Source organism: Amblyraja radiata, chromosome 27, assembly GCF_010909765.2.
Source record: "Amblyraja radiata isolate CabotCenter1 chromosome 27, sAmbRad1.1.pri, whole genome shotgun sequence".
Classification (NCBI taxonomy): domain Eukaryota; kingdom Metazoa; phylum Chordata; class Chondrichthyes; order Rajiformes; family Rajidae; genus Amblyraja; species Amblyraja radiata.
Genome location: NC_045982.1, coordinates 24837816 through 24865152, shown reverse-complemented (window position 1 = coordinate 24865152; position 27337 = coordinate 24837816). Strand labels below are relative to the sequence as shown.

The window sequence follows — 27337 nt, the reverse complement described above, 5'->3', positions numbered from 1 at the left end:
GGTAAAGGGACAAGTGTTGCATCTCTTGCGATTGCAAGGGAAAGTGCCCGGGGAGGGGGTGGTACGGGAGGGAAGGGAAGGGAAGAATTGACAGGGGAGTTACAGAGGGAGAGGTCTATGCGGAAGGCAGACATGGGGGGAGATGGGAAGATGTGGCGAGTGGTGGGGCCACGTTGGAGGTGGCAAAACTGATGGAGGATTACTTGTTGTATGTGACGGCTGATGGGGTGAAAGGTGAGGACTAAGGGGACTCTGCCCTTGTTGCGAGTGGGGGGATGGGGAGAGAGAACAGTGTTGCGGGGTATGGAAGAGACCCGAGTGCGAGCCTCATTTATGGTGGAGGAGGGGAAACCCCATTCCCTGAAGAATGAGGACATTTCAGATGCCCTGGTGTGGAACGCCTCATCCTGGGAGCAGATGCGGCGTGGAAGGATGAATTGGGAGTAGGGGACGAGTCCTTACAGGAAGCCGGGTGGGAGGAAGTGTAGTCCAGATAGCCCTGGGAGTCAGTGGGTTTATAGTTGATGTCGGTCAGAAGTCTATCACCTGCGATGGAGATAGTGAGGTTAAGGAATGGTAGGGAAGTGTCGGAAATGGTCCAGGTGTATTTGAGTGCAGGATGGAAGTTAGTGGTGAAGTGGATGAAGTCAGTCAGTTGTGTGTGGGTACAGGATGTGGCACCAAAGCAGTCATCGATGTAGCGGAGGTAGAGGTCGGGGATGGGACCCTGGTACGTATCGAACAAGGATTGTTCGACGTTCCCGACAAAGAGGCAGGCGTAGCTGGGAGCCATGCGGTGCCCATAGCTACGCCTTGTTGATAACCTGATCTGGGTTGTTGCGGAGTGTGTCGATGGCAGTACGTTCGGGGGAGTAGAGAAGTTGTGAGACAGGGGAGTGGAGTAGTTGAAGCGGTTGATGTCACGGGGGCTGCGGAGTGAGTCGATGTGATAACCTAGATTGGGTTATCAAACCCGCCGATAAGGGAGGTGCCGTGGTAGTCTGGCGCGTCGATCTATACAAAGCTGAGGGCACAGGCCAACTCTCGACACCTCCTCCTACTTACCCCTGGACCATGACTGTGGTAGCTGTGTGGAATGAGCTTCCAGTGGAAGTGGTGAAGGCAGGTTTGTTTTTATCATTTAAAATTTTACTTCGGAGTCACGTGAGTGACTACGTGAAGAACCCCGCCAGGACGCATGCGTGTCATATCGCTACACGCATTGCGAAACGTCAGACGCGGTGGAAGGACGTTCCTCCGCGGCGGCAGTTTAAAAGACGCTAATTGCAGGTAAGCGTTTACTCTGCGGTCTTTTTTGTTTCCATTTCCAACTACAGGTAGGAAAATGGAGAAAACAAAGAAGACAAGGGCTGCGACAAAGCTGGTGAGGGAGGACCGCGGAGTAGCGGGCAGCCAGCAACAGCAGCCGACGGCTCTTGGATCACCCGTAGTGGGATCAGCTGTGCCCGATGTCGCCTCCGCACCGGCCAAATCCACGCGACCGGGTGGCAAGGCTAGACACAAAACTAACAAGGTCGTGGACTCAGAGGAGTCCGACTTTCAACCACCGCGGGTGGCCAGCGACCGAGAGCGCTGGAGCCGGATGGAGCGGTGTGTGGAGCATTTGCTCCAACGTGACAGACTCCGGGAGATGGTCGGGTCACTGTGGGCCCTATGATAAACCCACAGCAGTACCTTTTCAAGGGCTTCACAGTGCTTCTACCTCATCGGAGGGGAGCACTGCGGGTCAGTTCTGGGCTGACCTGGAAGAGGGGTCCGCAGAAGAAAAGACAAGTGTGCATGGGGTGCGGGAAAAAGAGAACTTACTGGACATGGTGGCCAATTTTATACAGCCGGAACAGACTGGACAAAATCTGGAGCCAAAGCTTGCCGCCAGTATAGACTACATATCTCTAAACCAGTTACAAGAGCAGGCTGTACTGGACACCACAGGAAGACACCTGGCACCGGGCAATTGCATATCTCTGAACGTTCCAATAGTTAACAACTGTATATGGAAACACATTGGAACAGGAGTCAGGAGTATGGATGTAAAATTTAAAAAGCACTGAAATTACTGACCGCAGGGATAACAGCATTTGCCCGTACAGTGGACGACAGGGACATGTCCCAGGACCAACAAGATGCACTGCCACTATTCTGCAACACCCAGCATGAAATAAATAACATCAGGAAAAGTGCCATTCAACCCACACTGAACCCAAAATTCGCGGGACTGTGCAAACCTGGGACCACGAAACCACCCATACTCTTGTTCGGAGGCAACCTATCGAAGCAGGTAAAAGAGCTCGATAAGGAAGCCAAAACCTTGGGATTAATAAAAGGAACACCAACAAAAACCCACTACAGCCAAAGACAGCATCCTTACGCACCCACCAGCAGAACTGGAGAAAGCTCGAAGGCACGGTATTTCAAACATGAGGCTTTTTTAGGCCATGGCCCAGGCCGGCCTTCTTGGAAGATGCGGGGAACCCCAATGCCAACCAAACCGAAAAACCAGACACCAGCGCAACAACAACAGCGGAAAAACTACAAAAAGAAGTAAACCTGCCACTGGTAACAATGGAGGTAGGTGGTGGGTCTGGTTCCCTAAAAAATATGGAGAGCATGGAGGTTGGGGGGAGACTACACTGGTGTTTGAATGCATGGAGCATGTTAACAACCGATACTTACATCTTAAGCAGTATCCAGGGATATACAATAGAGTTTATACACAAGTACAGCCCTCCAGTTCAACATATACCGAACCGAGTGTTCGTGCTCTCTGATAAAGGAAAATCAGAGGCACAAGCTGAACTGGAGCGGCTTTACATATAAGGTGTAATTGAGATAACTCAACACGAACCATTAGAATTCGTGTCCAATATTTTTACCAAAATCAAAAAAGATGGTGGTTGTCGCATCATCATCGATCTGACAAAATTGAATACATTTGTACAATATATTCACTTTAAAATGGAAACCTTTGTTACTGCTAAACAATTAATTTCCAAAGGTTACTTCATGGCCAGCATCGATTTAAAAGATGCTTACTATACAGTGCCTATACGAGGTGACCACAGATGTTAGTTAAAATTCAACTGGATGGGACAACACTGGCAGTATAAGCACTGCCAAATGGGCTATCATCAGCCCCCAGGCTGTTCACAAAAAATTTAAAACCAGCCCTAGCTTTTCTACGGAAACGTAAACACATGGTTATGGCATATTTAGATGACATACTCATTGTGGGCAAAACTTTGGAATTGGCCATACAAACTGTAACAGCCACAAAACAGCTATTTGAAAAACTGGGATTTATCATCCATCCAGTTAAATCTAAACTAACGCTGTCCACTACTATGGACTATTTGGGGTTCACCATTGACTCAGTTCACATGATGGTGACACTACCTAAGGGAAAGGCTAGAGATTTAATAGAGGCTTGCAATAACCTCATTGACATCAGAAAACCATCCATCAGATTGGTAGCCCAGCCACACAATTTGGACCTCTACATTACCAAAACTTACAGAGAGCAAAAATACAAGTGCTCAAAATTAATGCAGGTCACTTTGACAGACCTATGAGACTACCAATCCAAGTAAAAACGGAACTAATATGGTGGATAGACAACATCTGGCTTTGTTCAAACTCAATCATTGTCAGTAACCCTTCCATGGTACTACAAACTGATGCCAGTGCACTTGGGTGGGGAGCCACCAATACCATCACCAGCTGTGGAGGTAGATGGACGCACAGGAGGCATCTTTCTTACTCACACTGGGCATAAACTACTTGGAAATGTTGGGTGCATGCCATGGCCTAAAGTCATATTGTACTGGGTCATATCACCAGCATGTTAGACGACAAATAAACAATACCACCGTGGTAGCATACATTAACTACATGGGTGGAAACAAATCGATATCATGTGACAATCTGGCTAATTCAATTTGGCAATGGTGCATCCAAAGAGATATTTGGATATCAGCCACTTACCTACCAGGAAGACTAAATTTAGTGGCAGACACCAGGTCACGCAAATTTAATGAAAACACCGAATGGATGTTGAACAAAATAGTACTTGCTGATATTACAGCAAAATATGGAACACCAGATATCGATCTATTCGCATCCAGACTAAACAACCAGATACCAAACTATGTTTCATGGGAACCAGACCCTGGGGCAGCAGCAACAGATGCATTTTCGCTGCATTGGGGGAAATTGTTTATTTACGCATTCCCTCCTTTCTGCCTCATCAGTCGGGTATTAAGGAAAATGCAACAAGACTCTGCGTCTGGTATTTTGGTAGTACCCGATTGGCCTACACAACCATGGTTCCCAGTGGTACAAAACATGGTGTTAGAATCATGTATTGCCATCCCACATTAACCAGACTTATTGCTACATCCCGTAACAGGGGATAGCCACCCATGCCCCATAAATATTTGAACCTATTCAATTGTAGAGTTTAAAAACACCACTTCTACAACTGGGACTAACGGACCGAACAGCGAACATGATCTCGGCGGCCCAAAGACAATCGACTAAAAAACAGTATCTGGTCTACATCAGGAAGTGGGAAATGTACTGCCATAAAAACAACATCACCAACAGAAACATGAACATCCCGTCTGTTCTGGAATATCTGGCAGGCCTCCACTATGATGAGGGGCTCAGTTACAGTGCCATCAACAGCGCCAGAAGTGCCCTGTCTTCCATGGCAAGGGACAGAGCGTTACTCTGTAGGGACTCACCCACTGGTAACAAAGCTCATGCGGGGAATTTTTAATACTAATCCCCAAAAAAAACAGGTACTCCCAAATTTGGGATGTAAGCATTGTCCTGAAGACGCTCAGAAACTGGTCTCCAGCATCAGCTCTGTCCCTACACAGACTGACTTTAAAAACAGTCATGTTAATGGCATTGGTCACGGCACAGAGGGTACAGTCACTGCATAAACTTAGACTGGACAACATGACTTCCTCACCTGACAATATTACGTTCCACATCTACGAGCTAGTAAAGCAGAACAGACAGGGATCAGCAGGCCTCAATATACTATTTAGGTCATACCCTACAGATGACTGTCTCTGTATAGTTAGACACCTGTCATTAAACATAGAGAAAACAAAAATCCTAAGAGGCAATGAGAAGGGACTTCTGATCAGCCACAAGCAACCTCACAAAAGAGTGACGGTCCAGACCATCTCGAGATGGCTGAAACAGGTGCTTACACAGGCTGGGGTGGATACTAACATTTTTTAATCTCATTCCACCAGGGCTGCAGCTACATCGGCAGCAATACAATTGGATGTGCCCATGGACCAAGTCCTCGAAGCAGCAGGATGGTCAGGGGAAAGAACATTCCAATTATTTTACAATAAACCAGTAATGAAATCTGGAACATTTGCAGAAAAAAATGTTAAGCTCTGTAAATTAATTCAAACCCATAAAAGGGTTATAATTTGTGTTAATAAATTTTATGATTTCAATGTCGAATTCATGTCCAAATTATGTTAACACTATTCCTCCTACAATCAAGGCAGACGTGATGCATGGACTCGTTTCCACGGCATGAAATCACAGAGCTCTAAAATCTTCACGTAGTCACTCATGTGACTCCGAAGTAAAATAGTAAGATTAAACGAGAACTTACCAGTTTGAAGTTTGATCTGTATTTTATGAAGAGTTACGATGAGGGATTACGTGCCCTCCGCTCCCACCCTTGATCATATACTTAACTGGTATCTCTTCTCTAATCTTACTATGTTTAGTCATTAAAGTTGTCTGTGATTTCACACCGCTGCTTTGAAGAATGACACACATGCGTCCTGGCGGGGTTCTTCACATAATCCCTCCACGTAACTCCTCATAAAATACAGATCAAACTTCAAACTGGTAAATTCTCGTTTAATCTTACTATTAAATTGGATAGGTATATGTACGGGAAAGGAATGGAGGGTTATGGTCTGAGTGCAGGTAGATGGGACTAGGTGAGAGTATGTGTTCGGCACGGACGAGATGGCCTGTTTCCATGCTGTAATTGTTATATGGTTATATGGTTATAGGTGGACATGGGTCAAGTCTCTTAGAATCACAGTGAGAAGCTGTCAGCAACGGCAGACAGAGATCATCCAATTCAGGGAAACACAGAGGAGAAGCCCCTGGGATCTGCTCCCTGAGATAAGTCAGTGAATGACAGTTGTAATGTGCTGTAACTCAGTCAGATCTGTATTTAGTGTGGTCACCCCTCAATATGCAACCTTTCACCACAGGGCATGTAGAAATACATTTACACATCTGCACGACGACCGGATTCCTGAGAGCATCTGATACGTTTCCAAGAGCTTGATGCAAAATAAGAGAATTCGTTATTTCATTTTCTCCAGAAACAAACGGAAGTGTAATAGGGAGGTTGCACGTAAGGTCGTAAGGTCAAAGGGCATGACTCACGGAGTAGCTCAATCCTTCTGGAGTACAAGGCAGCTTCAGGCTTACATTAATAACACATGAAACACGTACGTTCTTATGTGTTAAAAACTGCCAAAATTGTCAATTTGTGCGCTGATCCCCCGACCCCCTCCTTCTCCAGACTCCTGCCCTCCCCTGGCAACCCAGCCATGCTGACCCGGGACTGATTTCCCATGTGCTGTGGAAGGAACATAGGCACATTTTGGTTTTTTATTTCTGTCATTCATGGTAAGATTTATATAGTTGACATTGTTTTGTGTGCGAGATATACAGGGTTGCAGTGCTTCGAATATCAGCTAACCAATGACGGCAGTTCTTTGACAAGTACTCTGTATTTCGCTGTAGGAGATCTTGTCGACGAGTATTCTGGACCCACTGTCGACATCTGAAATTACAGAGAATATCATATAGGATTAATTTATAAGAATATCTTATCGAATTAAATTTTTACTACATACCTGCAGAATGGATGACATATTAATTAAATGCAAAAAATGTTTTCAGGGGTGGGGAAAGACATGTATATTGAAGATGCAATTTTCCTCCAATATGTCAATTCATCGTAAATGTAGAAGAGATTAAAATCTTCTTACACTAGCATGCATGCCTTACAACAAGCACAAACCAAAAATGTACAACAGGTGCATAAATCCGTGTTGGAGATGCGGCAGGTTGACAGAACAATCATAAAGCAAATAGGATTCAATTAATAAAGCAAATAGGATGCAAAGATATTAATATTAAAAAAATTTAAATGATGTTACATAAGACAATACATTGTTGGGATCATAAGACTAGAATTGCATAAGGTTATATGTTATATGTATTTGGTTACAGTCATCATACATTAGGAAGGTAATTAGGCATTAATGTGTGCTCCTCATGGCACGTTGTTGCCCCCTTGGATATGGGAGCTGCACTAGTGCAACAGAGTCTAGATCAAAGATCATAGTCCTACGATTTTTGGTCTAGATGTTTAGCTGAATTTGTATGAGATCCTGAAAGAAATTAGATTATTTATCCTGCCCCATCTCTCCCACTTGAGAGCTCAGATAGTCGAGTCCTGGCAACGACTCGACTATCTGAGCTATAGGGAGAGATGGGGCAGGCTAAATAATATTTTCACTACACGACAGAAAGCACTAAATTTTTTCTCTGTGTTTATACAAAACAAAACCCTGAAGAGGGTTTCAACCCGAAACGTTGCCTATTTCCTTTGCTCCATAGATGCTGCCTCACCCGCTGAGTTTCTCCAGCATTTTTGTCACCCATGTGAGTTTTCGGTTACATATAACCATTTAGTTCACTGTTGACACAGTTCAGTGTTTGCACTGTTCAGATATTCAGTCTTCATAGCCATATTTTTTTGAGGGGGCTATTTGAATAAGCCAAAATGTTATTATAGAGGTGCTTAAATGTATTTTCTAGTACATAATACTGGAAAAATAGTTTAGCGTTAGACAGGAAGATTCGATTTGTAAAATGTTTGTTTGGAAGAGCTTGCTGCTTCTTTCTATAGCATATTTCTTGGGTGGGGAGGGGGGTTATGTCACTGCCAGTAACATTTTAGCAATTTATATAAACACATCATTACACACTAGTCATTTTCAACCTGCACTGACCCGTTGCTTCGTTTTCAGCCTGCAATTTGGTTCATTGTATTTACATTACAACTTAACGTTTTTCTTTATTATGCATGGCTGGACACATAAAGCTAGTGAGCTGGAATGTCAAAGGTTTAAACCATCCTGTTAAAAGAAGAAAGTTTTTTTCGCATCTTAAACAACCCAAAACAGAAATAGCCTTCATGCAAGAAACTCATATCCGTTGCTCAGTCAATGGCCGTCTCTTGTCAGGTTGGGTGGGGCAGTGGTTCCACTCTTCCTTTCAGGCTAAAGCCAGAGGAGTTTCAATCCTTATTAGTCAGAATATTTTCTTTGAACCACATAATGTGATCTCTGACAAGTTTGGTCGGTATGTAATTGTGACTGGAAAATTTTACTTCGGAGTCACGTGAGTGACTACGTGAAGAACCCCGCCAGGATGCATGCGTGTCATATCGCTACACGCATTGCAACGAGTCACAGCAGGGGGAACGACGTTCCCCTTAGCGGCAAAAATTGAAAGCCGGGAACAGCAGGTAAGGAGACTCTGCGTTCCAGAATTTGAAAGTCAGGAACAGCAGGTAAGGAGACTCTGCGTTCCTTCCACTTACCTTACAGGTGGAGACATGGACAAGATCCACGAAGGCTGTGGAAAAGCTGGCGGGGGAGAACCACGGAGTTGCGGGCAGCCGGCAGCAGTAGCCAACGGCTCGCCAATCTCACGTAATGGGAACAGCTGTGCCCGACTTCGCTCCCGCACCGGCCACGGATAGGCGGTAGAGCGAAGCAAAAAACTAACAGAGTCGTTGACTCCAATGAGTCCAACTCTGAATAGCCGCGAGCGGCCAGTGCCCGTGCGCATTGGGGCCGGTTGGAGCAGCTTTAGGAGCAGCCGCGAGCGGCCAGTGCCCATGCGCATTGGAGCCGATTGGAGCGTCTGGGAGCGGGGAACAAAGCAGCCGCGACGTCCAGTGCCCGAGAGCATTGGAGCCGGTTGGAGTGGCTGCAGGTGGAGCTCCAAAGTGGCAGACTCCGGGAGATGGAGGCTAGCCACAGTGGGCAGTTAGTAAGCCCCACAGCAGTACCTCTTGTGGGGCTGCACAGTGTTTCTCCCTCATCAGAGGAGTGCACGGAGGGTCAATCCTGGGCTGACTGCAGGAGCTGGAGCAGGAGCGGTTTCAGGAGCAGCCGCGATGGCCAGTGCCCGTGAGCATTGGAGCCGGTTGGAGCGGCTGCAGGAACTGGAGCAGGAGCGGCTTCAGGAGTAGCGGCTTTAGGAGCAGCCACGATGGGCAGTTACCATGAGCATTGGAGCCGGTTGGGTGCCCGAGAGCATCGGAGCCAGCTGGAGCGGCTGTTGGAGCAGGTAAGTGGCAGGCTCCGGGAGATGGAGACTAGTCACAGGGGGCAGCTTGTAAGTCCTACAGCAGTACCTCTTGTAGGGCTGCACAGTGTTTCTCCCTCATCTGAGGGGAGTATAGGGGGGTCAATTCTGGGCTGAACCTGAAGAGGGGTGCAGAACATAACCCTTGTGCACATGGGGTGCAAGAAACCTATTGGAAGACAGTTACCATCAGGGAACTGCAAAACACTGAATGTTCCCAGTATTAACCAGTGTATTTGAAAACATGGCAGGGCCAGGGACTTGAAACAAGAGAAAGTTCTGAAAGTCTTAACAGCGGGAATTACGGGTTTCGCCCGCACAATAAATAAAAAAGACATGATACAAGATCAGCAGGATGCACTGGCTTTATTTTGCAACTACCAATACGAGTAAACAGCATTAGGAAGAAGTGCCATCCAACCGGCTTTAGACCCTAATTTGCAGGCCTATGCAAACCTGGAACCTCCAAACCACCAATATTACTATTTGGAGGCAACTTATCAAAACAGGTAAAAGAACTTGACAAAGATGGAAAACCCTGGGGCTCATTAAAGCAACGTCTAAAAACTACTTCCTGGGGAATGCGCTAACCCTCAACACCGACCCAAGTACAGATCCAGACACCGGCACCTTAACGTCCACGGAGGATGCCGAAAAAGTAACAAAGCTACTAATAGTAACCATGGAGGAAGGTGGGTCTGGTTCCTTACGAGGTTGGTGGGAGATCACAATTCTATCTGGATGCATAGAATAAATTAACTACCGACACTTATATTTTCAGAAGTATAGGGTTATACCATAGAATTTATACAAAACATAATCCTCCAGTTCAGCATGTACCGAACCGAATGTTCGTGCTTACAGGCAAAGAGAAAATCAAAAGCGCATACTGAACTACAATGCCCATATAAAAAAGGAGTAATGGAGGATATCTAACACGAATCACAGGAATTCGTCTCCAAAATCTTTATCATAAAATAGATGGTGGTTGCCACATCATCATAGATTTGACTAATTTGAATACTTTTGTACTTTATATTCATTACTAGATGGGAACCTTTGTTACTGCTAAGCAGTTGATTCCTAGGTTACTACATGGCAAGCATCGTATTAAAAAATGCTTACTATACAGTACCCATTAGAGGTGACCACAGATGTTTTTTAACACAATGGATCATCTGCGGTTCACCCTTAACACAGTTCACATGTCAGTGACTTTGCCGAAAGAAAAGGTTATAGCGTTAATGGAGGCTTGCAGCAAAACAAAACCATCCATCAGACTGGTAGCAAGAATAATTGGCATTATAGTGGCTGCGTTTCCAGCCACACAAATTGGACCTTTACATTATCAAAAATTACAGAGGGCAAACATTCGTGCACTGAAAAATTATGGGGGTCATTCTGACAGACCAATGAAGCTACCAACAGAAGCCACAATGGAACTAAAATGGTGGAAACATTACATTAGACATTGTTCAGATCCAAACATTATCAGCTACCCGTCTATGGAACTACGTACTGATGCCAGTGCACTTGGATGGGATGCTACCAATTCCATCTCCAGCTGTGGGGGAGATGGAATGCACAGGAGGCATCATTATTACAAACACTGGGCATAAACTACCTGGGAATGTTGAGTGCATTCCATGGCTTTAGTCATATTGTTCTGGGTTATATCACCAGCATGTTAGACTACAAATTGACAACACCACCGTGGTAGCATATATCAACCATATGGGTGGAAACATATCGACATCATGTGACAATCTGGCCAACACGATTTGGCAATAGTGTATCCAGAGAGAGATATTTGGATATCAGCTACCTACTTACCAGGTAAACTGAATTTAGTGGCAGACAACAGGTCACGCTAATTCTATGAAAACACTGAATGGATGTTGGATAAAAATAAATAAAAAATGTATTGCTGAAATTACAGCACGGTATGGAACACCAGATATCGACCTATTCGCATCCATGCTCTCACCAGTTATCGAATTATGTTCATGGGAACCAGAACCTGGGGCAGTGGCTACAGATGCATTTTCGCTGCATTGGGGGATTATTTATTTATGCATTCCCTCCTTCTGCCTCATCAGTCGGGTATTTAGGAATATACAATAGACTCCGCATTTGGTATTTTAATAGGACCTGATTGGCCTACTCAATCATGGATCCCGGTGATACACGACATGGTTTTAGAACCATGCATCACCATCCATCATAGACCTAATTCACTGGTTCTTCCCACAACAAGGGGTAGTTACCCATGTCATAATTATATAAACCTATTAATTTATAGTTGAAAGCACCTCTACTACACCTGGGACTGACGGACCGAACAGTGGATATTATTTCAGCGGCCCACAGACAGTCCACCAAAAACAGTACTTAGTGTCTTCAAGAAATGAGAGTACTGTCACAACAATAAACATCACCCACAGATCTATGAACATCCGGTCTGTTCTGGAATTCCTGGCAAGCCACCATTACGATGAGAGGCTCAGTCATAGTGCCATCAACTGCGCCAGAAGTGCTCTGTCAACATACCTGTGGCAAGGAACAGAGCGGCATTCTATTGGGACACACCCTGGTAACCAAACTAATGAGGGGCATTTTAATGTTAATCCCCCAAGAACCAGGTACTCCCAAATATGGGATGTGAGCATTATACTGACCATGTTCAGAAACTGGTTTACAGCTACAGCTCTGTCCCTACAGAAACTGACTATGAAAACAGTCATGCTGATGGCCTTGGTCACGGCACAAAGGGTCCAGTCACTACAGAAACTAAAGCTGGACAACATGATTATTTCATCTGGAAATTTAACTTTTCACATAAATGAATTAGTCAAACAGAACAGACAGGGGTCAGCAGGCCTAAAAACAGAATTCAGGGCCTACCCGACAGATGGTCGTCTCTGTATTGTAACACACTTACTATTATATATGGAGTATACTAAGATCATCAGAGGGAAAGAAATGTCACTTTAATCAGCTACAAACAGCCACTCAAAACAGTGACAGTCCAGACCATATCTAGATGGCTAAAACAGGTCCTAATAAAGGCTGGAGTAGACACTAGCATTTTTAAATCTCACTCCACCAGGGCTGCAGCTACATCGGCAGCTATGAAGTTGGACGTTCCTATGGACCAAATCCTCAAGACAGCAGGATGGTCAACGGAGGAAACTTTCCAATGACTTTATAACAAACCAGTCATTGAACCTGGAACATTTGCAGAAACAAATTTAAGTTCTGTAATATAATTTACCCCATAAATAGGGGCAATAATTAGTGTTAATATATTTATCGTTGGGTTTCAATATCGTATTGATGTCTAATGATGTTAACTCTATTCTCCCCACAATCAAGGCAGATGTGATGCATGGACTCGTTACCACGGCATGAAATCACAGAGCTTTAAAATCTTCACGTAGTCACTCACGTGACTCCGAAGTAAAATAGTAAGATTAAACGAGAACTTACCAGTTTGAAGTTTGATCATTATTTTATGAGGAGTAACGTTGAGGGAATACGTGCCCTCCGCTCCCACCCTTGATCATATACTCAACTGGTATCTCTTCTCTAATCTTACTATGTTTAGTCATCACAGTTATCTGTGATTTCACACCGCTGCTTTGAAGAATGACACGCATGCGTCCTGGCGGGGTTCTTCACGTATTCCCTCAACGTTACTCCTCATAAAATAATGATCAAACTTCAAACTGGTAAGTTCTCGTTTAATCTTACTATTATACAATACACTGGTAGTATTTGTCAATGTGTATGCCCCTAATGTAGACGATGTAGCTTTTTTCGAGAGGTTATTTTCATTACTTCCAGATCTGAACACATACTCTCTTATACTCGGTGGTGATTTCAATTGTTGGTTAGATCCTCTTTTAGATCGATCCTGTACTAACCCCAGTACAGTAAGTAAATTAGCTTGTTTCATCAAAGCCTTTCTCTCCCATTACGGTGTCTGCGATGTGTGGTGCTCTTTACATCCACAAGATAAGGAATACTAATTTTTGACTATAGAATTGACTATTTCATTCTTGATAACCAACTTGTACCCCTGGTTCATTCCTGTGACTATTAGAGTATTGTCATTTCTGACCATGCCCCTATTGCTCTGGCCTTGTCCCTTCCAGATCTCACTCAAAAGAGCAGGCAGTGGCGATTCAATTCAACCTTGCTCTCGGATGATAAGTTTGTAGAGTTTATGGAAAGAGAGATAGCCTTTTTTCTTCCCACTAATATATCCCCTGAAATCTCTAGCCTGATCGTATGGGATGCCCTTAAGGCTTACCTTAGGGGGCAGATCATATCTTACACTGCTCAAATGAAGCGGAAATCCAATAATGAGCGTTTAGATCTGGCTCATCAAATTGGAGAAATTGACAAGCAATATGCGCAAACTCAAAATCCAACTCTTTATAAAAGACGATTGGAACTGAAAACCAAATGTGACCGACTCACTCGCTCACTACTCGCTCATTACTCGCTCACTACTCACTCACTACTCGCTCACTACTCACTCACTACTCGCTCACTACTCACTCACTACTCACTCACTACTCGCTCACTACTCGCTCAATTGAACACATACTTTAAAAAAATAAAGCCATGTTTTATACATATGGAGATTAAACTGAAAAAATTACTTGCAAATCAACTTAAAGGTGCTAAAGCGAGACAGGATATTTCTAAAATTTGCATGCTTAATGGCCAGTTCACTTCGGATCACTTGCAAATTAATGACGCTTTAAGAGACTTTTATTCCCAGCTTTATACTTCAGAATCTCAACCGGTTCATAAGGTAATGCATAACTTTCTGAGCAGTCTAAATATTCCCAAACTCTCATTAGATTTTTTTTTTAATATATTTTTTTATTAAAGGTAATCAATTACAATGCTTCAAACAACTTTATATCAAATTAATTCAATTTGCATTAAGTAAAACACTAGTAATACTTATCTACTATTTTTTTAGAAATAATGATAGAGAAAGAATAGAACAGTTATAAATCATTAAGAGAGTGATTAAATAATAATTTGATTATATATAAGAAAGAAAAAAAATTAAAAAAAATAAAAATAAAAATAAAAATTTAGAAACCACAATATGTATTATTAATAACACTACTACAAGTGATATTATCGATAAAGATATATGTTAATTCCAATATAAAAATGAATTATTCTCACCAAATCCCGCAGGGTGCACGCCGAGCTGTGTTGCCAAGAACAGCTACTTCTCTAAATACTGTATATATGGAGACCATATCTGTTCAAAAGAATTATACTTGTCCAATAGGACAAATCTAATTCTTTCCAGATGTAACGTCTCCATCATCTCTGTTGCCCACATTTTGGTTGTGGGGGATAATGTTCCCTTCCAAAATTTCAATATGATTTTTTTCCCAATTATCAAACAGTAATCAAAGAAATTTCTTTGATTTACTGTAAGTGATAGATGTAAATCCGGAATTCCAAATATTATTAGTTTTGGGTTAGGGTCCAATTTAACTTTGATGACTTCAGAAATAACTTTAAAAATTTCTGTCCAGTAATAATTCAATTTAGGACATGTAACGAAACTATGTATTAAATTTGCCACTGCTTTCTTGCACTTATCACAAATAGCGGAAAGATTCGGAAAAATACTATTTAATTTAGTTTTCGAATAATGTAACCTATATAATACTTTAAATTGTATCAGTATATGTCTGGCGTTTAATGAACACCGGTGTATTCGTTGTAGACTTTCTTCCCAGTTTTCTTTTGTTATAGCCAATCCCATTTCATTTTCCCATGCTTGACGATATATTTCCGTTATTGGATTCTCCTTATCCAAAATGATGTTATATATATAGGCTATTAATTTTTCTGTATTTGGATATAAATTAAACAGTTCGTCTAACAATCCTGCTTCTTTATTTTTATAATCTTGTGTATTGGATTTAATATAATCTCTAATTTGTAAATACCTAAACAAATGTTGTGGAGACAATCCATAAATATCTTGTAACTCCTGGAATAAAAGAAATTTTCCTTTTCTATAAAGGTGTTCTATCCTTGTAATTCCTAAATCATCCCATTGTTTAAACCCCCCATCTAATATAGCAGGTTTAAACGATGGATTATTCATAATTGGTAATCTAAATGAGAGATTATCCAAATGTAGAGTCTTAACTATTTGTTTCCAAATACGTCTATTATTATATATTATTAGGTTGTCTTTATAATTTTTTTTTTGTACTTCCGTTGGTGCAAAAATTATCGAACCTACATTGAAAGGTAGACAGTCTTCCTTTTCTATATTTAACCATGTCGGTTCATGATCCATATTTACCCACCAGAAATTCATATTCTTAATCTGAACAGCCCAAAAATAATATAAAAAGTTTGGAAGTGCTAATCCTCCATTTATCTTAGCTTTGCATAGATGTTTTTTATTTATTCTGTGATTTTTATAATCCCAAATAAAACTATTGACAATATTATCAATTTAAAAAAAAAAAGTTTTCGGAAGAAAAAAAGGAATAGCCTGAAACAAATATAACAACTGTGGTAGAAATACCATCTTTATGGCACTTATTCTACCAATCATGGATATAGGAAGTGTTTTCCAATATAAAATATTTTTTCTAAGTTTATCTAATAGTTGAGGATAGTTGGATTTTATTAATGAGTTATGAGTTTTAGTTACGTTAATCCCTAAATATTTAAGTTTGTCTGTAACTACTTTTAATGGGTATTGTTGTAATGTATTTAGATTTATTCCTGTTAATGGCATAATCTCGCTTTTATCCCAATTAATCCTATACCCAGAAAATGCACCAAACTTAGTTATAATGTTTAGCAGGTTGGGAATACTAATTTCCGGTTTTGTAATATAAATCAAAACATCATCTGCATATAAAGAAATTTTATTAATTGTTGTATCAGTATTATAGCCATATATTTCAGGTTCAGATCTAATTTTTTCCGCCAATGGTTCTATCACCAATGCGAACAATAAGGGTGATAACGGACATCCCTGTCTGCATCCCCTAGAGAGTTTGAATTTGGCTGATAAAATTTGGTTAGTCAAAATTCTTGCCATAGGATTCGAGTATAAAATTCTTACCCATTTACAAAATCTATCCCCCAATTGAAACTTTTCCATTATATTAAATAAATACGTCCATTCCACCTGATCAAACGCTTTTTCTGCATCTAGTGATATAACCGCTAGTTCCGTATCTCGTATTCTTTTTGAATATATAATATTAAACAAACGTCTGAGATTATGGGATGAGTAACGTTTTGGGATAAAACCTGTTTGATCATAATGTATTAATTTAGAGATCACTAAACTTAATCTCCTAGACAAGACCTTAGTTAATATTTTTTGGTCTGTATTTAAAAGGGCAATCGCTCTATATGATCCAGGATCTTCCAAATCCTTATCTACTTTAGGGATGAGTGTAATTGTGGATTCATTTAGAGATTCTGGTAATTTTCCTTGGTCATATGCATATCTATACATTATTTGTAATCTTGGAGAAATCAGATCTTGAAATTTTTTATAAAATTCTGCACTCAGGCCATCTGGGCCCGCTGCTTTTCCGTTATTTAGCGAACTAATTGATTCTATAATGTCTTTTACTGTTATTTCAGCATTTAACAATTCTCTACCTTCCTGATCTAAGCTATTGATTTGACATTCTTGTAAAAATATTTCCATACTATCTGTTTGTCCTGTTAGTTTTGACGAATAAAGATTTTTATAATATTGTAAAAATCTATCATTAATATCTTTTGGAGTAATTAATATATTTCCATACTCAGATCTAATTCCGTGTATCATCTTCTCATCTTCTAATTTTCTAAGCTGTTGTGCTAGTAATTTTTGTGGCTTATCTCCAAATTCAAAATACACTTGCTTAGTTTGTTGAAAAAGTTTAATCACTTGATTAGAATATATTTTATTTAATCTATATTTTACTGATGCAATTTTATTACTTAACTCTTTGGAAGGCTGTTTTATATTTTCATTATCTAGACGTTTTATCTCATTTTCTAAATTTTGTTCTATTTTTCGATTTTCTTTATTGAGATGTGCTTGTGCGGATATTATTGCGCCACGCATGAATGCCTTAAATGTGTCCCAAAATAGTGATGGAGAAGTTTCAGGATTATCATTAGTTTCAAAAAATAATTTAATCTGATCCATCACATATTTACAACAGTCATTGTCCTTTAATATCTGAGGGTTAAATCTCCAGGTAGTAGTTTTATTAGATATATCTTTTAATTTTATCTTAAATGTTAATGGCGCATGATCCGAGATGATAATATTATGATATTTTGCATCATACGTAAAAGGAAGTAATTTAGAATCTATTAAAAAATAATCTATCCTCGAATAGGTTCCATGTACGGGCGAGAAAAAAGAATATTCTCGTCCGGATGGGTTATCTAACCTCCAGATGTCTTTAATATTAGATGTATTGATAAAAGCATTTATGAATTTACTTGATTTCGAGGCAGCTTTCCTTTTTGCAGATGATCTATCTAGATAGTTATCTAAAGTACAATTTAAATCACCTCCAATTATTAAATTGTGTTGAGTGGATATAGGAAGATTATTAAATATTTTCTTAAAAAATAGTGGATTATCAAAATTAGGGGCATATATATTCATTAAAATTACCTTTTTTGAATATAATTCCCCTGTAATTATTACATATCTGCCTTCTTTATCCTCTATAATAGAACTTTGTATGAAAGGTATACCTTTGCGAATAATTATTGCAACTCCTCTAGATTTATGAATAAATGTAGAATGATACACCTTAGAAATCCATTTAGCTGTTAATCTATGTTGAGCATCTTTTTTAAGATGAGTCTCTTGAAGGAAAATGACATCTGTCTTCAATCTGTTCAACTGAGCTAACACCTTTCCCCTTTTAATTGGTTCATTAATTCCTTTTACATTCCAACTGCAGAAGGTTACTCCATCACCCCCAGTCTTCACCTTTATATCATGCATTTTACTATTAGGGTGGCTTTTTTTGGAGTAGCCTTCTTGACTCCCCCAGCTCCCCGTTGCACCCGGACATCAATCCAATGAGAATTTCTATCCACCTTAATCCGCATCTATGTCTTCTTAAACTAAATACATAATATCCTTCACATCTACATTCAAATAATATATAATATAAGATCAATAAAAAACAAAAACAATAAGAAATATCAATAATAAAAAAAAAGTAAAGGGTGTTAATAGGGTGCTCAGAAAAAAAAGAAACTACACTTGTATAGTGTGTAGTATGTGAAAGTGAAAGCCACACTAACGTGGCCATTAATCTAAAGACTTCCGTTTTTTTAATAAAAAAAAAAGATGTTAATTATACCAGCTCCTATCTCAAATGCTATATATATTGGGGTGGGGTACTAACTTTATATACTTAGTACTTAGTAATTATTTCTATTATTCATATTACTATTTGCTAATTACTAATATCAATTGTATTTAATACTATAATATGTAATACTATTATCATGGAATAATTAAATATTTTCTAATAATTAATACAGAACTACAACTAAATGTCCATTATTCCACTTCCTTCTAAGTGAGTATTTCATAACCACAGGTCGATGATAAAAGTTCAGTCCTCTCCTTCTCCCTCGGGTTCTTCCTCCGCGTCTTCTCTCTCTTCATCTTCTGGCTTTTGCTGTATGCCTTGGGCGAATTTCAATGCTTCAGTATGCTTAACGAAACGATATTCCTTGTCATCATAAGTTACTCTCAGTGTTGCTGGGTACATCAAGCCATATCTCAGATCCTTAGTATTCTGTAAATTCCTCAGGATACCTTTTGTTTCTTTAAATAGTGATCTTTTCTTGGCCACTTCTGCGGGGTAGTCTCTAAAAATACTGATGTTGTCTCCCTCGTATTTCAGGTTTCTCTTTTTTATTATTATCTTCATCATTTCTTCGAAGACATGGTCAAAGGCCACTTTTACAATCATTTGTCTGGGCGATGAACCTATCCCAGGAACCCGTCTTAGAGCCCTATGTGCACGGCTCAACAGGGGTTCATGATCCAAATTCAGAATATCCATTAAAAGTTTTGCAACAAATTTTCGAGGATCTTGACTCCCCTCACGACCTTCGCTCAGACCAACTATACGCAAATTTTTACGGCGTTGGCGTCCCTCCAGATCAATACATTTCTCGTTTGTTTTACGTAATAATTCTAAGAGGCGTTTGTTCTCGGCACGGAGTTTTTCGGTCTCCTTAGTATTCACTTCAGCAATCTTAGTTAGCTCTTTAATTGCTTCGCCTTGTTGGTCTAGCGAAATTATAGTAGGATCTATCTTGTCATCCAGCTTTCTTTCCATCCCAGTAGCTATATCCTTTACCTCCTCCATTTGAGTTTGTAACTCGGCATTAGCCTTTTCCTTCCACTCATCCATCATACTTTTTACCGTCGTTATAACTTGTTTTATTAAGTCTTCTTTATTTTTCTCGTGAGACACCAGCATATCCGCTTTTAAACTTTTTATCTCCTCCATATACTCCATATACTCCTTCCTCTGCTTCTTTATCTCCTCCATATACTCCTTCCTCTGCTTCTTTATCTCACCTAGAATGGTAGTCTTGAGTTCCTCCATTTCAGCTTTCCTCTGTGAGACATCTTCTTGAGAAGCAGAAGCAGCACCCGAGCTGAGGCCAGTTTCCCTTCTCGTAGATTTTTTTCCAGTGGTGGGGGGAGGGGAGCGCTGGGTCATAATTTCTTCTTAAAATCGCGCGCCTGATGACGTCACGCACCTTTTAAACGCTGCCGGAGCCGTTCGCAATCGATCTCCTGTGGTAAGTGCGTTTGTTTGACCCTTTTACCCCCGTTTTAAATTCAGTTTTTTTCGGAGCTGTAATGGCGCGATTCCACTCACATCGTGGCGCCAACCGGAAGTCTCTCCAAACTCTCATTAGATTTTAGGGAAAGATTGGATGAACCCATATCACAGGCAGAAATAGCTTCAGCCATTTCCTCAATGCAATCAGGCAAATGTCTGGGCCCTGACGGCTTCCCGGCAGAGTTGTTTTTAAAGTTCTCTCTACTCCTCTCCCCACAGTTGTGTTCCATTCTATCTGAATCCTACAGACAAGGTTCTCTCCCTCCATCTTTTGCCGAAGCCTATACTACTCTTATTGCCAAAACAGGTAAAGATCCAACCAAATGCACCTCCTACAGACCCGTCTCCCTTCTAAACACGGATGCTAAAATGTTAGCTAAGGTTCTAGCTCGTAGACTAGAGAATGTCCTCCCTACTGAAGACCAAATCGGCTTTGTTAAGAGCAGACATTCCTTCCTTAACATATGTCGATTATTAGATATTGTCTACTCTGCTTCTGAGGATGTCCCTGAGTGTGTCATATCTATTGATGCAGAAAAAGCATTTGACCGCGTTGAGTGGGTCTATCTATGGGCTGTTCTGGACAAATTTGGTTTTGGAAGAACTTTATTTCATGGAACAGGTTACTATACTCTCATCTCAACTGCAAATAACAGATAGTGTCACCTGGTTCCAGGAACATCACTGGGATTGTCAAACGGGCCCATCAGCGACTGCACTACCTGAGGAAACTCAAACAGGTCTCACTTCCCACCAACATCCTCAGGACTTTTTACAGGGGCACGGTGGAGTCTGTACTCACGTACTGCATGAACACGTGGTACTCCAACTGTAACTGCTCAGACAGGAAGTCTCTGCAGAGGGTAGTGGGGGGAGCAGAGAGGATCATTGGTGTCTCGCTACCCTCGGTACAAGAACTGTTCCAAAGCCGCTGCCTGAAAAAAGCACTGAGCATAGCAAAGATTGCACCCCCTCCACACACATCTAGATCTCCTGCCATCAGGAAAGAGATACCGCAGCATCAAAGCCCAGACAACCAGACTGCTAAACAGCTTCCTTCCACAGGCTGTGAGGCTGCTAAACAGTCATTCCACCTGATTCTGCTGCTTTTGCACTGACAATTGAATAACTGGCACTGAGTAATAACTCTGGCACTGGCTCAGGTCACTTAAATCAGCGGCCCTGGACATTTTACGACTTTTTTTTAAATTGTATTTTAATGTTGCTTTTTTACCTGCACTTTTTTTTAACTATTCGTACTGTTTCTATCAGGAACTGGATTGTTTTTATTTATGTGGGAAATGTTTAAGTTTTTATGTGCGATGCTCCGGTATTCCCTGAGAAACGTCTTCTCATTTTGCACTGTACAATTTGTTGCTTTGCATGATGACAATAAAGAATGATGATGATGATGATGATGATCCCACAGCCTCAGTTCGGACTAATTCCCAGTTGTCCAAGCCATGCGACTTGCATCGTGGAACCCGCCAGGGGTGTCCTCTGAGCCCCATGCTTTTTGACTTGGCCATCGAACCACTTGCCATGGCCTTTCGCAGCTGTGAGGACATAGCCGGTATTTGGAGGGGCAGTACACAGCGTAAGGTCTCACTACATGCTGACGACCTTTTGCTTTTTGTCTCAAACCCAGGCGCCTCTCTGCATTCTGCTATGTCACTCCTCAATAATTTTGGTCAATTTTCAGGTTATAAAATAAACCTTGGAAAAAGCGAACTGTTTCCTATACCCTATAAAGTACAACCCTCGAATCTTACCAACTTACCATTCAAAATTGAAAAAAACAAGCTCTCATACGTGCATTTCAGTTACGAGTAAATACAAGGATCTTTTCAAAGAGAATTTTATTATTCTGTTAAACCAGATCAAACAGACGCTAACGCAGTGGTCACTCCTGTCAATGTCACTTGTCGGCCGGATAAATTCAATCAAAATGACCATTTAACCAAAATGTTTGTACCTTTTTCAGGCCTTACCGGTTTTTATCGCCTGGTCCTTCTTTGACCATCTTGACTCAGTTATTTCCTCCTATATATGGAGAGGTAAGCGGCCTCGTCTTAATAAGGCCCACGTCCAAAAAACCAAGGCAGCTGGTGGCCTGGCTCTTCCAAACGAAACGTTTGCTTTTATTATTGGGCTGCTAACCTGCGCTGCCTTGCATTTTGGTCTTTCTTTCACAGCCAGCCCAAATGCCCTGACTGGGTAGTCATAGAATTACACACAGATGATAATATGTCCATACCTGCACTACTTGGTTCCTCACTTCCACTCCCCTCAATTAAATCTGTAAAAAATCTAGTGGTTAAACACTCTTTGAGGATATGGGTTCAATTCAGGAAATGTTTTGGGTGGCATAACTTTTCTCTACTGAGCCCTATTGCATCAAACCACCTTTTTAAACCATCAACTCAGGAACCTGTCTTTAAAAAACGGCATAGGAAGGGTATTGTGCGTTTAAGGACCTGTTTATGGGTAACACTGTAGCATCATTTGAACAATTAAGCAACAAATTCAATCTTCCAAAGTCAGATTTTTTCCGATACCTGCAAACAAGACATTATGTGTTCTATAAACTGCCCAGCTCTTCTATACCAACAGACACAACCCTTGTTGATACAGTTCTTACTTTAAACCCCTCAGAATAGACTTGTCTCAGCTTTATATGGCAGGATGTTGGATCTAAGACAAGCTCAAGTCAGCCTGGGAGGAAGACTTGGGCTTTTCTCTCTCGGAAGATACATGGAGTTCCATTCTTAAACTGGTTAATTCCACCTTTCTATGTGCTCGTCACTGCCTGATCCAATTCAAAGTGGTACACAGGGCTCATATCTCAATAGCCAAATTATCTACAATTTACCCTGAGGTTAGTCCATTCTGTGTTAAATGTAAAATTTCTGAAGCCTCTCTTACACATATGTATTGGACATGCCCCAGCCTTAACAGGTTCTGGCTAGAGATATTTCATACATTATCCCAGATGTTAAACATCAAATTGGAACCAAAGCCTCTAATCGCTCTTTTTGGGGGTCACTGGTGAGAAGGTTGGATTAACTGCAGATAAACGCCGCACTATATCTTGTGCTTCTCTTCTGGCTCGGCGAACAATCCTGCTCAGGTGGACGGAACCTACCCCGCCCACTCATACACAATGGCTGACAGATATTATGTCCTGCCTAAAGCTTGAGAAAATAAGTTACTCACTTCAACATTCAAATGGAAGGTTTCAGAAAGCGTGGGAACCTTTTTTAAATGCATTCCAGGCTTTGTAAATGCTTGATCATCAAGTACAGTTTAACAGTCTATCCATTCATTTATCGTGGATTATTGTTGTGACAGGCTGATATTTGCATATGCTCACTGGCAGTGACTGGGGAGGGATTATTTTTGGTATCTCTTTTTTCTTTTATTGTTGTTGTCTTGTTATATGTTGGCATAAGTTCTTTTTTTTAATTTATTCTTTATTTATTCTACCGTACACTCTGTAACAAATAGACAATTTTGCACTTTGTTATGTCCTGAAAACTAAATTAAAAAGATTTTGATTTAAAAAAAAAAATGTACAAGGCATTGGTGAGGCCAATTCTGGAATATGGTGTACAATTCTGGAGGCCAAATTATAGGAAAGATGTCAACAAAATAGAGAGAGTACAGAGGAGATTTATTAGAATGTTGCCTGGGTTTCAGCACCTACGTTACAGAGAAAGGTTGAACAAGATAGGTCTTTGGAGCGCAGAAGGTTAAGGGGGGACTTGATAGAAGTCTTTAAAATTATGAGAGGGATAGACAGAGTTGACGTGGATAAGCTTTTTCCATTGAGAGTAGGGAAGATTCAAACAAGAGGACATGATTTGAGAATTAAGGGACAAAAGTTTAGGGTCAACATGAGGGGGAACTTCTTTACTCAGAGAGTGGTAGCTGTGTGGAATGAGCTTCCAGTGGAAGTGGTGAAGGCAGGTTCGTTTTTATCATTTAAAAATAAAGTGGATAGGTATATGGACGGGAAAGGAATGGAGGGTTATGGTCTGAGTGCAGGTAGATGGGACTAGGTGAGAGTATGTGTTCGGCACGGACTAGAAGGGCTGAGATGGCCTGTTTCCGTGCTGTAATTGTTATATGGTTATATAGTTATAGGTGGACGTGGGTCGAGTGAGAAGTGAGAAGCTGTCAGCAATGGCAGACAGAGATCATCCAATTTAGGGAAACACAGAGGAGAAGCCCCTGGGATCTGCTCCCTGAGATAAGTCAGTGAATGACAGTTGTAATGTGCTGTAACTCAGTCAGATCTGTATTTAGTGTGGACACCCCTCAATATGCAACCTTTCACCACTAGGCATGTAGAAATAAATTTTCACATCTGCACGACGACCGGATTCCTGAGAGCGTCTGATAGGTTTCGAAGAGCTTGATGCAAAATAAGAAAAATCAGTAATTCATTTTCTCCAGAAACAAACAGAAGTGTAATAGGGAGGTTACACATAAGGTTGTAAGGTCAAAGGGCGCGACTCACGGATTAGTTTAATCCTTCTGGAGTACAGGCAGCTTCAGGCTTACACTGATAACACATGAAACACGTACGTTCTTATGTGTAAAAAACTACCAAAATTGTCCATTTTTGCGCTGTTCCCCTGACCCCCTCCTTCTCAACACTCCTGCCCTCCCCGGAACTTTACCCCTGGCAGCCCAGCCATGCTGACCCGGGCCTGATTCTCCATGTGCTGTGGAAGGAACATAGGCACATTTTGGCTTTTTATTTCTGTCATTCATGGTAAGATTTACATAGTTGACATTGTTTTGAGTGCGAGATATACAGAATTACAGTGTTTCAAATATCAGCTAACCAATGACGGCAGTTCTTTGACAAGTACTCCGTATTTCACTGTAGGAGATCTTGTCGACGAGTATTCTGGACCCACTGTCGACATCTGAAATTACAGAAAATATCATATAGGATTAATTTATAAGAACAATCTTATTATAAGATTAACTCATAAGAATATCTTATAGGATTGACATAAGAACTAATTTGATTATAACTACATACCTGCAGAATGGATGACATATCACTTAAATGCAAAAAATGTTTTCGGGGTAGGGGAAGACATGTATATTGAAGAAGCATTTTTCCTCTAATATGTCTATTCATCTTAAATGTAGACGAGATTAAAATCTTCTTACACTCGCATGCATGCCTTACAAGAAGAACAAACCAAAAATGTACAGCAGGTGCATAAATCCTTGTAGGAGGTGCGGCAGGTTGACAGAACAATTCATAAAGCAAAAAGGATGCAATTAATAAAGCAAATAAGATGCAGAGATATTAATATTAAAAAAATTAAATTATGGTATATAAGATGATAGAAAGATTAAACGAGAACTTACCATTTGAAGTTTGATCTTCATTTTATGAGAAGCTAAAGTGAGGGATTACGATAAGAGCCCGCCAGCCCGCATGCGTGTCGATCTTCAAAGCAGCTGTATCAAACCACAGAATAGTTGTTGACCTAACCTATAGGAAGATTAACGAGCTTAGAACTACCGAATGATCTTTGTGAGAAGTAGGGTTGGGAGTAGAGGGCACGTATCCCCTCACTTTAACTTCTCATAAAATAAAGATCAAACTTCAAACGGTAGGTTCTCGTTTAATTTTTCTATTTTATTTCGAAGTCACGTGAGTGACTAAATGAAGACTTCAAAGCTCGGTGGTTTCATGCAGTGACACAATCTGTGTGTGAAACACTTAAACAGATAAACCATTAATGGTAGAAAAAAACATGAGTTATTAATATCATTACGCTAACTTGCATACATAGCCATTGTTCTTAACCGGACCGTAGTCCCAATAGACTGTTGAGTTAGACAATGGATGACATATCACATAAACGCAAAAAATGCTTTCAGGGGTGGGGAAAGACATGTATATTGAAGACGCATTTTTCCTCTAATATGTCAATTCATCTAGCATGCATGCCTTTCAACAAGAACAAACCAAAAATGTACAGCAGGTGCATAAATCCTTGTAGGAGATGCGGCAGGTTGACAGAACAATTCATAAAGCAAATAGGATGCAATTAATAAAGCAAATAGGATGCAGAGATATTAAGATGATAATTAAAAAATGATGTTACATAAGGTAATACATGTTGGGATCATAAGACTAGAATTGCAAAAGGTTATATGTTATATGTATTTGGTTACAGTCATCATACATTAGGAAGGAAATAAGGCATTAATGTGTGCCCCTCGTGGCATGTTATTGTTCCCTTGGATATGGGAGCTGCACTAGTGCAACATAGTCTAGATCAAAGATCATAGCCCCTTCTACGATCTTTGGTCTAGATGTTTAGCTGAATTTGTATGAGAGGCTGAAAGAAATTAGATTATTTATCCTGCCCCATCTCTCCCACTTGATAGCTCAGATAGTCGAGTCCTGGCAACGACTCAACTATCTGAGCTATAGGGAGAGATCGGGCAGGCTAAATAATATTTTCACTACACGACAGAAAGTACTAAATGTTTTCTCTGTATTTATACAAAACATGTATACAAAACCCTGAAGAAGGGGTTTGACCCGAAACATTGCCTATTTCCTTTGCTCCATAGATGCTGCCTCACCCGCTGAGTTTCTCCAGCATTTTTGTCACCCATGTGAGTTTTCGATTACATATAACCATTTAGCTCACTGTTGACACAGTTCGGTGTTTGCACTGTTCAGTTATTCCAAAGTTGATAATCAGTCTTCGTAGCCATATTTTTTTTGGGGGGCTATTTGGATAAGCCAAAATGTTATTATAGAGGTGCTTAAATGTATTTTCTAGAACATAATACTGGAGAAATAGTTTAGCGTTAGACAGGAAAATTCGATTTGTAAAATGTTTGTTGGGAAGAGCTTGCTGCTTCTTTCTATAGCAGCTTTCTTGGGTGAGGAGGGGGGTTAT

General features: G+C 40.7%; 1 long non-coding RNA gene across 1 annotated transcript; it reads right to left on the bottom strand.

The window, feature by feature from the left end:
* Positions 1-822: 822 nt before the first annotated feature.
* Positions 823-27240, bottom strand: LOC116988647. The gene is made up of 3 exons (XR_004416010.1): positions 27228-27240; positions 18879-18884; positions 823-929 (listed from the first exon to the last, which is right to left on the bottom strand). It is a non-coding gene; the product is annotated as an uncharacterized LOC116988647 (long non-coding RNA).
* Positions 27241-27337: the final 97 nt, after the last annotated feature.